Raw genomic sequence first — 16237 nt, 5'->3', positions numbered from 1 at the left:
CATCTTTAGCAGGAGATGCAACCTGAAAGAGATTAGTGACTGTAATGTGGTGGCAGGGGAGAGTGTAGCTCGACAGCATCGATTGGTGGTCTGTAGGATGACTTTAGAGGTGAGGTTGAGGAAGAGAGTGAGGGCAGAACCAAGGACCAGATGGTGGAAGGTGAAGGAGGAAGACTGTTGCCTAAAATTTAGGGGGGAGGTCAGACAGGCGTTGGATGGTGGTAAAGATGGGTGGGATGATTGGGCAACTACAGCAGAAGTGGTGAGGGAGATAGCTAGGAAGGTACTTGGTGTGACACCTGGACAAAGGAAGGAAGATAAGGAGACTTGGTGGTGGAACGAGGAAGTGCAGTAAAGTATAAGGAAGAAGGGGTTGGCGAAAAGGAAGTGGGATAGTCTCAGAGATGAAGAAAGTAGGCAGGAGTATAAGGAGTGGCGGCGAAAGGCAAAGAGAGAGGTGGCAAAGGCCAAGGAAAAGGCATATGCCGAGCTGTATGAGAAGTTGGATACAAAAGAAGGGGAAAATGATTTATACCAATTGGCAAGACAGAGGGACCGAGCTGGGAAGGATGTGCTGCAGGTTCGGGTGATAAAGGACGCAAATGGGAATGTGCTGACGAGCGAGGAAAGTGTGTTGAGAAGGTTGATGGAGTACTTTGAGGAGCTGATGAATGAAGAAAATGAGAGAGAGAGAAGGTTGGAAGAGGTGGAGATAGTGAATCTGGAAGTGGGGTGGATCAGTCAGGATGAAGTGAGGACTGCTATGAAGAGTGGAAAGGCGGTTGGCCCAGCTGGTATACCAGTGGAGGCATGGAAGTGCTTAGGAGAGATGGCAGTGGGGTTGTTAACCAGATTGTTTAATAAAGTCTTTGAAAGTGAGAGGATGCCGGAGGAGTGGAGATTAAGTGTACTGGTTCCGATTTTCAAGAATAAGGGTGATGTGCAGAGCTGTGGAAATTACAGAGGGATAAAGTTGTTAAGCCACACCATGAAGTTGTGGGAAAGAGTAGTGGAAGCTGGGTTGAGAGGAGAGGTGACGATCTGTGAGCAGCAATATGGGTTTATACCAGGAAAGAGCACCACTGATGCGATGTTTGCTTTGAGAATGTTGATGGAGAGGTATAGTGAAGGCCAGAAGGAGTTGCATTGTGTGTTTGTGGATTTAGAGAAAGCTTATGATAGGGTGCCAAGAGAGGAGTTGTGGCATTGTATGAGGAAGTCGCGAGTGGTGGAGAAGTATGTGAGGATCGTGCAGGATATGTATGAGGACAGTGTGACAGCGGTGAGGTGTGCGTTAGGAATGACGGACCGGTTTAAGGTAAAAGTTGGATTGCACCAAGGATCGACTCTGAGCCCTTTCCTGTTTGCAATGGTGATGGACAGGTTGACGGACGAGATCAGACTGGAGTCTCCATGGACTATGATGTTCGCGGATGACATCATGATCTGTAGGGAGAGTAGGGAGCAGGCTGAGGCGAGCCTCGAGAGGTGGAGGTACGCACTGGAGAGAAGGGGAATGATAGTCAGTCGGAGTAAGACGGAGTACATGTGCGTAAATGAGAGGGAGGGTGGTGGTATGGTGCGGTTGCAAGGAGTTGAGGTGGGGAAGGTGGATGGGTTTAAATACTTGGGATCAACTGTCCAAAGTAACGGAGAGTGTGGGAGAGAAGTGAAAAAGAGAGTGCAGGCAGGATGGAGTGGGTGGAGAAGAGTTGCAGGAGTGATTTGTGACAGAAGGGTAGCTGCAAGAGTGAAGGGGAAAGTATATAAGACGGTAGTGAGACCAGCTATGTTGTATGGTTTGGAGGCGGTGGCACTAACAAAAGGACAGGAAGCAGAGCTGGAGGTGGCAGAGTTACGATTGAGATGCTGCGATTCTCGTTGGGAGTGACGAGCATGGATAGGATAAGAAATGAGTATATTAGAGGGACAGCGCTGGTCGGATGGTTTGGAGACAAAGTGAGAGAGGCGAGATTGAGATGGTTTGGACATGTGCACAGGATGGAAGCGGAGTATATGGGAGAAGAATGTTGAAGATGGAGCCGCCAGGCAGGAGGAGAAGAGGAAGGCCAAATAAGAGGTTCATGGATACGGTGAGGGCGGACATGTGGGTGGTTGGAGTGTCAATGGAAGATGTTGAGGATAGAGCGAAATGGAGACGGTTGATCCACTGTGGTGACCCCTAACGGGAGCTAGCCGAAAGAAGAAGAAGAGAAGAAGACACTTTAGAGTACAGTATTTAGACCATTTCGACCGTTTCGACCCATTTCGACTTTTTCAAACCTTTCAACCTTTAGACCTTCAGACCGTCTGACCTTTACAATTTTTCAGACCTTTGACCTTTACACATTTCCAACTAGATTATTTAGACCTTTCATTCAGTATATCCTTCCATTGATATGCCACACAAAACAAGTCCTGGCAAGGGTCTGCAATGTCTGATTGTTCTTTGTTGTTTATTTTATGCAGTTGTGGAATTTAAGCCCACCTGCTAATAAGCAGGGTTCTCAAGATGCATTTGTACAGGGGCTGAGGGTCCTGCTGGATGAACTGGAACAAGATGTTATGGAAAAATGGACAAGATGAAAATTTTAACCCATGCCATCAATCTCTTTAAAAATTGCTCAAACCATTATGTTCCACAGAAACCGCAATGAGTTTCACATTTCAGGGAGGATCTTGATGATCGTTGCTTCAGTTCGTTTTTTTTTTAAGTACCAAAAGTACTCGCTTTAACAATCGATTGCCTGGCCTTACCATCCAGAAACCAATTCCCATTTGATAATGGACACCCCTATGCATTGTTAATGTAACTTCACCAAACCCATCTTAATAGGACAGAGGAAAGCCTCAAATATTTATAAATACTGACATCACAGTTTATCGAGCTCAACTTGTGGGAACCCTTGTATTCAGGATTGGAGGCTGACTAATCCAAGAACAAGAAGAAGAATAAGAAGAACAACAAAAACCACAACCCATAAACATAGTCGTATGGGAGAATGAGGGAATTTAGATTCTTGCAAAATATGCTCTCAAGGAATTCATCAATTCATCATCAGATCCTGTTGATAGAATGTTCAGAATAACAGAAATATGAACACTATAGAGTTTACTTTTGGTTGCTTTCATATCTTGAAATTTAAGTGTAGAAGATCATTGATATGACAACTGACAGATTCAGTCCAGGATCTGGAGAGAGGTGTCGCAAATTGACTCTGCTTAAGAATTATATACTGAAGCCACGGTGGTCGAAATGATCACAAGGATTGCCAAGTGCTGAACCCTGGCAATTCCGATTTAAAAACACATAAAACTTTACAAATATCTACTATGGGCACGAACAGAGAAGAGAACAAAGCGAACACATTGACAAAATCAAAATACTTCAAGTGGTGCTCAGGTTATTTTATAATCCGTTTAAAGGAATTGATATACACTGACCTGCAAAAGTATTCACCCCCTTCCAAAGATTTAACATTTTGATGCCACCTGAGATTATTTCATGATGCTTTCAAATCAAACTTAATGTATAGAATCTTCACAAACTATTCCGAAATGCAAAAACTAAAAAAATGCAGATAAAATGTTAATAAGTTATGTTGTTAACAGAGAAAATCAGATGATTCTCAGTTGTCTCAGTACAGTATTCAAACCCTTTGCCTAATTAACCCGAAGTCGCCTCAGGAGCAAATTGTTTGTTTGAAATGTTACAAAATAAGTGCAGTATGTTTTACCTGTCTGTAATTTGGTTTAACTTAAAAATAGGGGCAATACCCGTGGGCGCTCACTTGGTAGCGGCTGGATAAGAGAACCAGGGAACCACTGGAAGGCATGGATGACCCACAAAATATGTAATGGAGAGGAAGGTGAATACCTATGGATTTTCTTTTTTTAATACCGTGAACAAACGTTGGTACATCACTGATTATGAAGGTTGTGATCAAGTTTCATCGAAATTGCATGTGTAGTTTCTGAGAAGAAAGCAAATACCCATTTTGGGGGGCAACCCTCTGTTAGACCCCCTGAGGACCTGATGTTTTTTTTTTTTTAAACTTGTTTATTTATTTATTTTTAATTTTTATTTATTTATTTAAATGTCATGAACAAACTTTGGTACATACCAGGTGATGAAGGTTGTGGTCAAGTTTCATCGAAATCGTGTGGGTTCTTTCAGAGAAGAAGTTGCAAGTAGATTGCAGTCCATCGACGATCCCCATCAATCTTGGCAGAACTAGAGGAATTCTCACATGAAGAATGGGCAAAGATTTCACCATCTCACTGTGTAAAGCTGGAAGAGACCTATCCAAAAAGACTCAAAGCAGTCATTGCTGCAAAAAGTGCTTTCACCAAGTACTGACCGAAGGGGCTGAATACTTTTACAACCAGTGAATTTTGATTTGTACATATTCTTTGCAGGTATTCCTGACATGAAACATCCATCAACTATAACAGTGTTTAGTTTGATCTCTTCAGTTATGAATAAGAAAGTTTATTTGAAAAAATTGTTTCTAGATCATCTGTAATTCATCCAAATGTGGCAATGTCGGGAGAGTGTGAATACTTTTGCAGGCGACTTTACGTACGAGCATCGATTATCAAAATCCATCAACTTAATGAAATTGTGTTACAAAGAGATATTAAATCCTTCACTTCGATCAATAATCCATCAAAAAGGTATTTACCGCTTCAGCTCTATATCTCTGCACAGAGGTAGCACATATGAAGATCGAGCCTGTCATTATTGGAAAATCAACTCCAATGGCGTCTCTTTGTAAGAGAGAATTGGTGAGTGGAAGAGATAACAAACTTTACTACACAACTAGCATGAATAGGCTGAGATTGATTGAGTAGTCTTTGACAAACAAAAGTTTCTTAGCACCAGATTCCCATCGTTCTCCAAACGACCTACCCATCCAGTTGCCTCCTCTTTCATAGAAATGACCAGATGTCATGTGATATCACAAATAGGGAATGTCGACCACTCTTGTCGTGGATATCACTTGTTGATATGTATTGTGAATGAGACATTCACTCTTGGCTTCGAAATAATAAATTACGGGCTCCGGCGCTTAGTCCACAGAAGCCGTTTTCTGTTTGCATCTTGTCAATGAACCAGTCAAGACTGCTGCAGCAACAATGGCCAAAATTTATTGCGACTTACATTTCTTGCGACTTACTTGCCTTTTAGCTTCTGCACAGTACAACTGATAAGACAAAGAACAATACAGATATGACAAGCATGCTATAAACTAACACAGCAAACACAAAATAATTCTATAAAGTAAATGATATCTACATGTAACATGCACAATCAACATCAACCCCACCCCTCTCCCTTCTAGTTTGCAACAGTGGGTTGAAATTTTTAAAAAGTCCTTTAGGAGTACATGTTTAACTGTTCCACCATAAATATGACAACAGTAACAAGGAAATTGCTTTTTCTTAAAGGGCTACACAACATCTTACCATACCATGTAACCTATGACGTGGGAGTTGTCAATACAATATTCCCCATGGAGAGTCCCTCCTATGTTTTGAATTTTCGCATCGATCGGACATGCAATTGCAGAGGAAAACAAAATTTAGACCGAAAATATAAAGACGTGGACACCCAGATACACACATACACAGATAGGCAGAACATTACAATAGTCTTGGCGACCCCTTCGGGGTGACACTAAGTATGCTGGTTGGAATATGCAGGAACTGTAGAATATGAGAAAATACAGAAACCATAGAAGATACAAGAAAATGCAGGATTGAAAAGAATTAACCAATAAATGCAGGAGTGGAAAATGCAAGAAAAGGTGGGGCAGGCAAATGTAAACAGGCACAGAGGCTGTAAGGTTCAATGACTGCAGGACTATGAAAGGCAAAAATAAAGAAATGCAGCAATTATAAATGAAAGAGAATGAAGAAGAGAGAAATTCAACAAATGGCCAGATTGCAAAACACAAGAATATGCCGAGCTTGAAGAATACAAGAACATGCAGTGACTCATCATCTGGAAGATGCACATTACATTGGGATTCAAATGTTATTTCGAGCTGCTGACTTCATTATTGCTGAAGCATGGCTAAAGTGTTGACTTGGTGTCCTGTCAATTAGGACAGCAATTTAGAATCTTGCCAGGATACCCACCCACGACAATGAGCACTACTACTACTACTACTACTACTACTTCGACATGACTACCACCAGCACGACTCCTACAACTACTATGTCTTTAATGGCTGTAGTTATCCCCCACCCCCCCCCCTTCTTGTGGAGTGTACCAGAAACGCTTTTGGTCCAAGTCTTTCACGAACTCGATGGCCAGACCCGATGTTTGGCCTGAAGGTGATTTCGGGCAAGAATTTGTAATTTGTTCAGGGTGTCAACGATAACTCGTAGATTCTTGGAAAAAGGCACTGTGGGATCTTTAACGTCCATCAACTGATGCTGGCAGATGAGACACCCAGCTTAATGTCCTTCCAATTGATAGTAAACACATCGACGAATCGCCCTGCCTCTGAAACAGTTTATGGCTGGGTTGAGATTCGAATGCAGGCTCGACCTCGAGGCTCTCCTGCGCAACCCTTTCTGGCACACAGTTCTTTTTGTTTCTTGTGCAGCCTGTGGCTGCTGGTTGCATCATTTTCTCTGGAAGCGCGGTTGTGCCTCTGATGCAGTGCCCCTGTTACCAGTCAGCTGGTACTCATTTTGCCGACCTCGGAAGGATGACAAGTTGAGTCACCCACCTGGTGTTATTTTAACGCCTCAACATGGGTTCAAACTCAAGACCCTAAGATCTTAACCCAGCCACCTTGTACCAACACCAGGCTTACCGGCACACACTAACTGGCTCTTTTTAAATATATGGCAGTATAACTCATAGGCTTCAGAAAGCAGAGAATTTGCATTTTCCACATGTTGCATTCTCTTGTATTTTTTCTTTTTCCAATATTTTCTTGTTTCTCAATTTTGGCATCACCACTAAACAGGGTTCACATCATATTAATAGGACACTTAAAAAAAATAAGCATTGCTCGTTATCTAATGGCTGTTGGCACCATACATTTCTGCAAATGTCTCATGATGACATAAAAAAAATACCGAATGACTATGTTCAGATGAATGTAACCCTGATGATGGGTAGATTGGAGAAAACAAAAACTAACAGTACAAGACTGAGACGTCTTTCCTATTAAAACGGCAGTCGGTTCAACGCCAGGCTTCATCAAGCAGACATTTTAACTTCTTATTCCATTGTTTGGAAGGTATCTGGCACCTTGTACACTCTCACAAAACAACACCTGTAGCCTTTATATTCAAAGTGTGAATCAGTGTTGTTTCCACGACAAAACATTCCTGTGCTGCGAACGGTGCAGCTGTCACTCTCGCCACCTGAGTTCCCAGAGAAATACCTGAAGCACTGACTCCAGCAATGTGCACCACCAACATATCCACAGCAATCTACTCCGTCAGGAGATTGAACTGGCGACCCGAGTTCTTCACATTGGGTCTATAAATGGCAGTGGCATATCGGTCGGAGACAACGGGAATAGTCTGTTGACTTAAATAATCTCTTGCACCTCGTTTTGGAGTGTCTTAAGCAAAAATGTTTGATAGTTGAATCAATGTCCACAGAAGAAATCATCTTGTGCTACATATTTGTTTACTACCGGTATATTAAAATATTGAATTAATTATCAAGATACATTAATTCAAATGTCACCCACCAGGTGCGCACAGGTGTTGCTGTTCACTCATCATTTTCATGGAAATCTTTCCTCTGGATGAAACGAACGTGTTCCTCGGACACATTCTCCCAATGATTCCTTCTTCTTCCCCTTCCTTAATTGGGACACTATTTTCTCAGGTGAGAAACTATAATGCCGAAACGTGTTCAAGATGTCAATGATCACTCGGACAAATTTACAGCCTTTGCAAAAATGATATACGAAGACAGAAACTTCGAGAGATGAGAAGCGCAGCATGGTGGTGGGTGTCTCATCTGCAGTCGCACAGTGGGAAACTCACGGATTTGGAGAAGACTCATTGACATGCTGAGGACGGTCCAGGTGTGTGTATTGTCTCAAAATATAGTAAAATTGAATGCAATGAAGCAATTGCCTCAGCAAATCCTTGCGCTGACTGCCCGTACCCCTTGTAGCCTCAATGCCTTCACTTTCCCTCTTCCCAGGACTATGTGGCGTGCACGTCTGTACATCGGCAGTCGATAATTCCCACCATCAATCGAGCCTCTGGCCGTGGATCACGCAAACCCGTTGAAGTGCTCATTACACGCCCGCTGCTTGGTTACATGCACAAGTACACCTAGGGCACACGCAATGATTCGCACCTTATTATTCTGGCACAACCCCTCAAACATTCCACCTGGGTTTGTAATCAATGCCATCATGGACTCTGTGTAAAATAGTCTTGAAAATGCCAGACTCAGGGCTGTAATGGTTAAAGAGTCCACTCTGAATCGGGGAGGTCGACGGTCCAAATCCTGGCCGCGTCATACCAAAGACTTTAAAAATGGTTTGTGCTGCTTGCTTGCTTTGATGCTCAGCATTTAAAAAGGATAGAGCACGGACAACCAACCATTGCATGGGCTTGATTGGCCGACTGGCCTCCTGCATTTAATTCCTTTGCAAGATAGCTCATTAGCTTGGGTCTACAGAACACTTGTTCATAAGTAATTTAGCTAGAATATCATATCAAGTGGCTGACAACAGCCTGAGATGTGCCGACTTATAAGGGTCACACATACGTGCAAACTTCTAGGACTCTTCACTAAATCTTTCACTTGTTTTTAATGTCCCTTTCACTAACGGATTGTAGCTTCGAGTACCATTGGTTGATTTTACTCGATCTATTTGTTTTGTGACATTTTAGCCCCCATGCAAAATATCAAATAGCCAGAATGACGACTGTACGTGACGTTTGTTATACATTAGTTGTCAGTGGTTTGCTGGTTTGTCCTTCATAAATGAAGACAGCCATTCACCACATGATGTGTGAACACCTGGCTTCATTAATTTCTTCAGAGTCTGGTTGATTATGTTCAGAGCTCGGCTCGTGTTCAGTTTTTTTTGGGGGGGTGGAAGATTTGCAAACCTATACATTTTTGGAAACTGCAGAGTATAACCAACCAAACAACCAATGTTTTTATTTTCCCAGAAGTATTGTTGTGGAGCCGAGTCTCGGTGGCTCGCAGGACCGCTAGGGGGAGCAGTAGAGTCGGCTCCACCGAACACCCGGAATTTAGGTCGTACCTTTCAGATAAATCCGAAAGGTCACGGGTCCCTTATTGGACCGAAGATTGTCAATAGGTCGACCACGTGGGGTAGGGTCAATTGCCAATTTCAATACACCTAATTACCCACGTCGTCAAACTACCGGGGAAATTCAACCTCGGCAGGATCTGCGCGATCCGGGCCGTTACCGAGCCGGATCCGAGTCGTAACCCGAGCGGAGAGTACCAGAAACTTGCCGGCCAATTGCACGATTACGGCAACAATGAGGCCTCCTAATTTCCGTTCGCAACGCGGCAAACCAATGATAGAATGGACAAGGACGAGTTGGGACATTCAACAAGAGGGGATTTATTTACAATAATCGGGGGACGAGGGGAGCACGTAAGGGCAGAGTTATCCGAATGTAAAATAAATGGAAATGTATACACAAGCACTTATACAGGTGCTACTTAAAGGACTGGCCCACACCAGACACACACCCCCGAAAAGAAATGGACCCCGTCAGGTCTTTATTGATACCCCCAGCTCGGAGGGAAGGTGAGTTGGAGGTAAGAAGCTAGCTTGGACCTTCCTGCCTCGTGCGGCCCTTGACGATCCGGTTCGGCGGGACTCGAACCCGCAACTCGATGCCGCTGCAAGCACCGGGTATGGAGGGCAGCATCAGGCTCCTCCAGCATCAGTACGCTCCTCCAGCACACGACGTACCATCAGTACGCTCCTCCAGCACACGACGAGACCGAGCGCCAGCAGACAAGACAGGCAAGCGATTCTCGGCGGGAAAGACACGCAGGCAGGCGATCCACCACGGACAGGCTCAAGGGAAAAAGACGGACCTCTTCGCACACACCCGCGCTTCTCTTAACCCCCCCCCCCCAACGCAACTCGCCTCCGGATTGGCCAGTATGTCTCAGGCGATCCGCTCGCCGTTCGTGATTTGCCCAGGAGGCGTGGCGAGCATCCTCGCGGCCCGTCCCCCCTAATGAGGCATTCGTCCTCCTTCGGGAGACGTGCCTCCGCATTGGCTGGAACGCGGCGTATGTCGCTCGCGCTTTGCCCATTGGCTGAAGGCAACACGTCTTGCTCGACCCTGGAGCGGAGCCAATGCGTCGGTTGCCAATGGAACTCCGCCCACAGGCGCTTGGCACGTATGCGCGTCAGAAAGGCCGATGGTGGAAGGAAGCCAGGGAGGTTGCCATTGTTGTTGGTGGTGTAAAAATCCTAACTATAAAATAACCCGTAGTGCACGTACACTTAATTCCCATTGGACTTGGTGGAAAGGGAGCTATCTATCCACATTTACTTAATAAAATAACTGAGCTACGGGGACCTGAATGTTGAGTGCTCATGGCTGCCAGATTCGTAACACTCTGTATGGCGGCCATCTTGGATTTTCAAAAATGACCACTCTTAAATAGGTATTTCTCTATATATTGGCCTCTAAACCACCCAGGGTCATCATTTTAACAGCTAAACATACATGTTCAGTGGCACAGAATCCAATGGTACCATGTATATTGTGGTGCAAACATTTCTGGGGCCATTATGCAATTGTCAACTATTTTCTGTAGTTTTTTTATACACCTGATATATATATATATATATATATATATATATATATATATATATATATATATATATATATATATATATATATATATATATCGGGGCATATTATGTGATACCGGTCATCCGTCCGTCTGTCTCTGTCTATCTGTCCGTCCGTCCGTTCCTGTCTGCATTCTAATTCCCAAAGTTTTCATCTTTCACGTTTCATATTTGGTGCATAGGTACAGACTGTGGAGACGGTGTGCTGTTTGCTGTTTTCCATGTAGTAGCACAATTCTGTATATACCTTCTTGTTTTATTTTATGAGGCAGCTCCATGAAATTTTAACAAATGATAGAGGACTTCCTTCTGAATCTAGAAAGTGTTCACACATTCTTGTAGCTACTATATTGGTCAAGATATGAGGGAACATGTGTCCGTTTTAGGGGTCTGAACACCATCATTTTTGCACATCCATGCTGGAAGCTCATTTCAAAATTAAAAGACCAATCGTTGAGGCCTTCACACATTCTGAACTACCCCTCCATTAGGACTCACATGCAAAATTTCAGCTTCCTACACCCTTCCTCAGACCATCTAACAGGCTCCTGTAAGTGGAAAAATCACTCGTTTGACAGGCTGTGTAAAATGATTGATTTTCCCGCATAATGTTTTTATTTTAAGAGGCAGTTCCATGACATTTTAACACATGATAGAGAACCTCCTTCTGAATCTAGAACATGTTCACTCGTTCTTGTAGCTACTATATTTGTCAAGATATGAGTGAAAATGTGCCCATTTTAGGGGTCTGAATACCATCATTTTTGCACATCCATGCCAGAAGCCCATTTTGAAACTTCATCACGTAGAGGCTTGTGCTTTGCACACAATGTACTAAATGTATGTTAGAACTGGCATGCAAAATTTCAGCTTCCTATACCATTCCTAACCCAATTTAACAGACTCCTGTTGGTGGAAGGGTCACTCGTGTGACAGGCCATGTAAAATTATTGTTCTTCTCGCATAATTTTTTTGTTGTTGGAGGAAGCAGCTCTATGAAATTTTGGCACATGGTGGAGGACTTCCGTCTGAATCCAGAAAGTGTTCACTCATTCTTGTTAATAATGTGTCGGTGAGGTGTTTTTAACAATGTGTTGGTGAGGTGTTTTATACGCCTGATATATATATATATATATATATATATATATATATATATATATATATATATATATATATATATATATATATATATATATATATATATATATATCGGGGCATATTATGTGATACCGGTCGTCCGTCCATCCGTCCGTCCGTCCGTCCGTTCCTGTCCGCACTCTAACTCCCAAAGTTTTCAACTTTCACGTTTCATATTTGGTAGATAGGTACAGACTGTGGAGACGGTGTGTCGCGACATACGTTCGTCATCTAAAGTGGTTGCCATGGCAACCAGGATGCTGTTTTCCATGTAGTAGCACAATTCTGTATATGGGCAATTTTCAAAATAATGAAACCTTTCACTTAATCTTCTTTAAAACAAGAAATAACAATAGTACATGTGTAAATATCATGTTATTACATGTAAACTAACTGGAATAATATTTTTCTGAAAAAAAATAGAACACTGATAGTATAATTATGATTGTAAATATCAAAATTAGTGTCAAAATGTCTGGAGTATAACGCATTTGAGCATGACATTCATCGAAGTTCCTCAAGTTCATCAATGAAAGTGCATATATAGACACAGGCCACTCCTGATTTGGATGGTGTTTTGCATAATGTGGCAAGTGATGAATAAAAATATGTATGGAGGTTATGGTCATTGTTAGTCATAGCACTGTAGGGTAAGGGGAACAATTGTACTCTCAAATAAATTTCACGCAATGTGAAACGGTTTTATTTTGAAAAGAGTGCAAATTAAGGGGAATATCATATGTTAATGTTGATTTTGGAGATATTTTTTATTTTTACTACATTTCTTGTGTCTAATTTCATATAATTTGTTTGGCTGTCATATATTTTCCTTGCACAGTGTCCTTTATAAATCCTCACTCAGTGTTGTCTGGAGTGTAACATAAGTGTCTGGAGTGTAACAAAATTTCAACTTTGCAGGTTGTTTATTATCCGACACTATACTCCAAAATGATTTGCAATTAAAACTTGAATGCAGTGAATTCTTTTTGTGAACATGCTTGACCATGCTATGTTAGAAAACAGAGCTTTTGTTACCTAGTTTATTTCATCTAGTGAATTGGAATCATTGGAAAAATTTTGAAATCTGCCTAAAAATCACATCAATTTTTTTTTTTTTTGGCATGATATCGGTATATGGTTGTATATTTTGTGAGATATATGTCAGCTGCAAAAATACACAGCAGAATGAGGTGTATTAATGTAATTTTACACTCAAAGCTATTGATGATACAAAAAAAATAAAAAATTAAGCAAATCCCTCAAAATGTAAACCAATTTTATTCTGAAACTATGGGTGTCAGGAACGAAAACGAAAAAACATTTAAAAGACTAGACATATGGCTATCACAAAATCACAGTTGCATTTCATGAAAATTGTTTTCAATTTTTGACCCTTATGTCACACTAAGGCTTCATTATTTTGAAAATTGCCCATATACCTTCTTGTTCGGGTGTATATTGTGCTCACTTGAGCTCTTGTTTTTTATGGGATTAATGTGTACAAAACCTACAAACATGAAATGTGTCAATATTGTGGTGGTGGTGGTGGTGGCTGTGTTTATAGGTTGTGGTTCCTTTTGCTGTATTTGCAGGTTCCAGTCAGTGTATGTCATGAGTGAGATACCCAAACTTGGTCAAGGGGCTCATCAAACCCAGAAATCCACGAACTGGAAATTGTGTATTATCACAGAGCATCATGGCCTTGGACCAAGTGCAGTCAACAGGGAGCATGATGCAGTGGTCAAAATCAAGGTGGTCATACAGCAACCACACCCTGAGATCACGAGCAGTGTAATGCGTTGTTAATTAAAACCTATCCAAGAATACCTGACAACTTGATACCAACAATCCAGGCAGGATTTCATAATTTGTTCAGGGTGCGAGAGCTGAATCGCCGACTCTTCGCAAAGGACACCGTGCGATCTTTAACGTCCACCAACTAATAATGGTAAACAGGTCACCCAGTTTGATGTTCATCTGAGGGACAATGCACATGATGAATCACCCTGCCTGTGAAACACTGGAGTAACAGTTCATAGTGTGGATTGGAAATGAACCTGGACTAGCCAACTCAGAGTGTGCTACCTTTGCAGCATCCCATTTGATGGTCACACTATTAAGGAAAGATTAAATCATTTTCTTTCATGTGTTATCCATCAGCGCAGTATATGGTCCACACCATGAATTCCTGCCAAGCAGCCTCTTCTAGCCTCCCTGTTGGGCGATGCTGAAAGCAGCTTGATTTGAAACAGTAGCGATCGATCATTCCAGATTCGATTGTCCTCCCTCTTTTGTTAGTTTTGTTCATACCTTGGGGGTGCTTGCACTTCAACTGCTTTTGTCTTTTGTTGTCATCGCCGTATGCGCAATAACGACTTCTCTTTCTGATGCCTTTGTTCATTTATTGTAAAAGTCTTTCCCATTGTTGAAGGCCCACATGCTGCGAGCAGCCTTGTGCTCAGGGAGAGATGAGGGAAAATCCGATTTGATGCTCAGATTGCTCCCACGTGATCCCTCCAGATGATGCACCCTCTCGAGGGAAGTTCCGACAAACGGCAGGAAGCTCCAAAGACTATTGAAGAGGACCATCTGCTCACTTCAAGCTTTGGAAAAGAAAAAGACAGCATCTGCCCAACAACGAAATAATTTGAGTCACCAAACTGATTTATGATGACCTTAAGATGTAATTATGAACAGGTAAAGAATAAGTATAATGATGATGTATTCATCTCCTTGCAAAACTCTCCAAAGCAGACTGTGGTGCATATCCGAGTGAAATCAACTGTGAATAAGTGAACATTTGCATAATTCAGTCATTGCACTACCACCACTACTTACTACGACTAAAACTACTTACTAATACTTCTGTTACTTATGCTACTGCTTTAACGGTGATGACTATTCCAATCTTCCTGCAGGATCTACAAGGGAACGTTTTGTCCCAAATCTTTAAAGACTGTGGCTATACGTGACCTTCAACTGAAGGTGGCAGGGATATGTAATTTTTTCAGGGTACCAGTGAGAACTCGCCCTACTCTTCAGGATGTATACCATGGGACCTTTAACATCCACCAATTAATGTGAGCAGATGGGACACCCAGTTTAATGTCCATCCAAGGAACGGCACACACATTGATGTATGGTGCTGTCTGCAAAACACCGGGTTGACATTTTATATACTTGGGCCACGATCCAAACCCAGACTAGACAGCTCACTGTCGAGTGCACATACCTCTAGGTTATCCTTTCTGAGCCAATTCAGTGATTGGACATCTGATATTATTCGCCATGATCTCGTTTTTGCAAATTACAAAGGAAACTTTCGAGCTACAGAATCATCTGCAGCAGCTGCTTCATTTCGGAGGTTTCCGGCGTGAGCAATTTCTCATCATCAAGGTGCTGACAGCAGCACTGCTGAAACACCCATTCTGGCAAGGTCGTCAATGACACGCTGCAAGGCTGCATCCAAGCAAAAGGCAATGGGACGTGCTGGGCCTATTCGAGAGAGGTCTCCACAGGGCATTACCATAGACCACCACCCAAATGGCTGGGTGGGGGAGGAGGCGCACTTGTACAAGGTCGATTGAGTGCCGACTAGAACCGCCTATTATCAGGACCGGTAAAGAAGTGCGAGGAATTGGATGTCTGGCTCTTTAATTGTCACATGCTGGAATTTCTGTAATAGGGCTATTGTGTTGTTTTTAGAAGCGATCAGGTTCTGAGATCCATTGCCTTTTGTTTAGGCTGACACCCGTCAGTTTCAGCTGTGAAAATCATTCTTTTTGATGAAGACATTCTCAAACACATTCATGAAACCAAGCTCGGATTGTTAAAAAAAAATCTCCACCTTTTCATCTTTTACAATTGACTTGGGTTCAAGAACACTGCAATGCATCTCAAGATATTTTTTACAACACTTTTCCTTTCCCAGGGTTTTCCTTATGAAATGAATTTTTTTTTCGATGGTTTAGGCCTTTTCGCAGACAGATGCCACATCTATTGATATATGGAGTCACTTTGAGGAAACTGGAATTTGAATACAGACTTGGTGTTCTTTGTGTTTTGTTCTTTTGCTGCTTTTCAAGACAACCTTGCATATCTCACATAGACACTGCATCAGCTTGCTTTAGGGTTTTGCAATTTAATCTTTAATCTTCATGAAAGTGAAGAAAGTTAATATTTTTGCTTTTAATATTTCTTGAAGTGGACTATGCCATACATGGGACCAATTTAAATCCCTATAA

Source organism: Eptatretus burgeri, chromosome 7 (genome assembly GCF_056783735.1).
Source record: "Eptatretus burgeri isolate ZD-2024b chromosome 7, Ebu_testis_v1, whole genome shotgun sequence".
NCBI classification, from domain to species: Eukaryota; Metazoa; Chordata; class Myxini; order Myxiniformes; family Myxinidae; genus Eptatretus; species Eptatretus burgeri.
This window is presented reverse-complemented; position numbering follows the sequence as displayed.